The following is a 2,500-nucleotide window of genomic DNA, read 5'->3' as shown; positions in this document are numbered from 1 at the left end:
CGTAGTGCATTTTCCTTGCCGTCGGTGTGGCCGTCGTGCCCACGCCTTGGCCAACGCAGGGCAACGGCCGTCGTGCGGCCTATTGCCCACCTCCTAGCCGTGAGGGGCACCGTCGTGCATTTTCCCAGCATGGCTACAGAGGTTTACCCGTGGCCTTGGGAGCAAAACCCCACGGCAGTTGTGCTTTTTTCTTGCCGTCGGTGAGGCCGTCGTGCCCATGCCTTAGCCAATGCAAGGCAACGGCCGTCGTCCGTCCTAAGGCCCACCGCCAAGCCGTGAGGGGCACCGTCGTGCATTTTTCTTGTCGTCGGTGTGGCCGTCGTGCCCACGCCTTAGCCAACGCCGGGCAACGGCCGTCATGCGGCCTAAGGCCGCCATGAGGGGCACCGTCGTGCGTTTTTCCAGCATGGCTACAGAGGTTTACCCGTTGCCTTGGGAACAAAACCCCACGGCAGTCGTGCGTTTTCCTTGCCATCGGTGAGGCCGTCGTGCCCATGCTTAAGCCAATGCAGGGCAACGGCCGTCGTGCGGCCTAAGGCCCACCGCCTAGCCATGAGGGGCACCGTCGTGCGTTTTATTTGCCGTCGGTGTGGCATCGTGCCCATGCCTTAGCCAACGCTAGGCAACGGCCGTCGTGCGGCCTAAGGCCAAACGCCTAGCATCGTGCCCGTGCTTTAGCCAACGCAGGGCAATGGCCATCGTGCGGCCTAAGGGCAACCGCCTAGCCACGAGGGGCACCGTCGTGTGTTTTTCTTGCCATCGGTGTGGAATCGTGCCCATGCCTTAGCCAACGCAAGGCAACGGCCGTCATGCGGCCTATGGCCGACCGCCTGGCCATGAGGGGCACCGTCGTGCGTTTTTCTTGCCGTCGGTGTGGCCGCCGTGCCCATGCCTTAGCCAACGCAGGGCAACGGCCGTCGTGCGGCCTAAGGCCCACCGCCTAGCCATGAGGGGCACCGTCGTGCGTTTTATTTGCCGTCGGTGTGGCATCGTGCCCATGCCTTAGCCAACGCTAGGCAACGGCCGTCGTGCGGCCTAAGGCCAAACGCCTAGCATCGTGCCCGTGCTTTAGCCAACGCAGGGCAATGGCCATCGTGCGGCCTAAGGGCAACCGCCTAGCCATGAGGGGCACCGTCGGCCGTTCTTCTTGCCGTCGGTGTGGCCATCGTGCCTATGCCTTAGCCAACGCAGGGCAACGGCCGTCGTGCGGCCTAAGGCCCACCGCTTAGCCATGAGGGGCACCGTCGTGCGTTTATCTTGCCGTCGGTGTGGCATTGTGCCCTTGCCTTAGCCAACGCAAGGCAACGGCCGTCGTGTGGCCTAAGGCCTACCGCCTAGCCATGAGGGGCACCGTCGGGCGTTTTTCTTGCCGTCGGTGTGGCATCATGCCCTTGCCTTAGCCAACGCAAGGCAATGGCCGTCGTGTGGCCTAAGGCCTACCACCTAGCCATGAGGGGCACTGTCGTGCGTTTTTCTTGCCGTTGCCTTAGCCAACGCAAGGCAACGGTCGTCGTGTGGCCTAAGGCGCACCGCTTAGCCATGAGGGGCACCGTCGTGCATTTTTCTTGCTGTGGATGTGGCGTCGTGCCCATGCCTTAGCCAACGCAAGCCAACGGCCGTCGTGCGGCCTAAGGCCTATCGCCTTGCCATGATGGGCACCGTCGTGCGTTTTTCACGTCGTCGGTGTAGTGTCGTGCCAATGCTCCGTCATGCGGCCTAAGGCTCACCGCCTAGCCTTGTTTTCGCTTATTTTTATCTTTTTAAGCATACATGTTGAGTCTCGTTAATGTCCACCGCCGTATGTCTTTGAAATTCATAAATTGCTTTTTTTTTTAATTAAACTATATTTTTGTATTTTTTATTATTTTTTATTATTTTTTTGTTTTTATTTTTGTTCAATTCAATCTTGGAAATTTTTTATTTTTTTTTATTTTTTTTGTTTTTATTTTTGTTCAATTCAATCTTGGAAAATTTTTATTATTTTTTATTGTTTTTATTGTTTTTATTTTTGTTCAATTCAATCTTGGAAATTTGTTTTATATTTGTTTCAAGCACCCATGTGTAGGTGTGTTAAATACACACTAAATTGCCATCTATTGGTGGCTATATTTGTGAGACGAAAAGGGTGTGGGTCTACTAACGGTTTGAGTTTTTTAGTTTCAAGACTATCAGGGAGAGTTGAGATGCTTGACCTGTCAAGGCCATAGGAAGGCCGTCGGTACTAGAAACACGTTAGACATCATCGTTGGGCATGTAAGGGCACTTAAATTCTTTCTTTGCCTCAAAATTTCAAGAGTCGGTCGGTTGAAGGCGCACCGCTTAGCCATGAGGGGCACCGTCGTGCATTTTTCTTGCTGTGGATGTGGCGTCGTGCCCATGCCTTAGCCAACGCAAGCCAACGGCCGTCGTGCGGCCTAAGGCCTATCGCCTTGCCATGATGGGCACCGTCGTGCGTTTTTCACGTCGTCGGTGTAGTGTCGTGCCAATGCTCCGTCATGCG

Source organism: Coffea arabica, unplaced genomic scaffold, assembly GCF_036785885.1.
Source record: "Coffea arabica cultivar ET-39 unplaced genomic scaffold, Coffea Arabica ET-39 HiFi ptg000200l, whole genome shotgun sequence".
Classification (NCBI taxonomy): domain Eukaryota; kingdom Viridiplantae; phylum Streptophyta; class Magnoliopsida; order Gentianales; family Rubiaceae; genus Coffea; species Coffea arabica.
Note: the sequence above shows the minus strand (reverse complement) of the source record.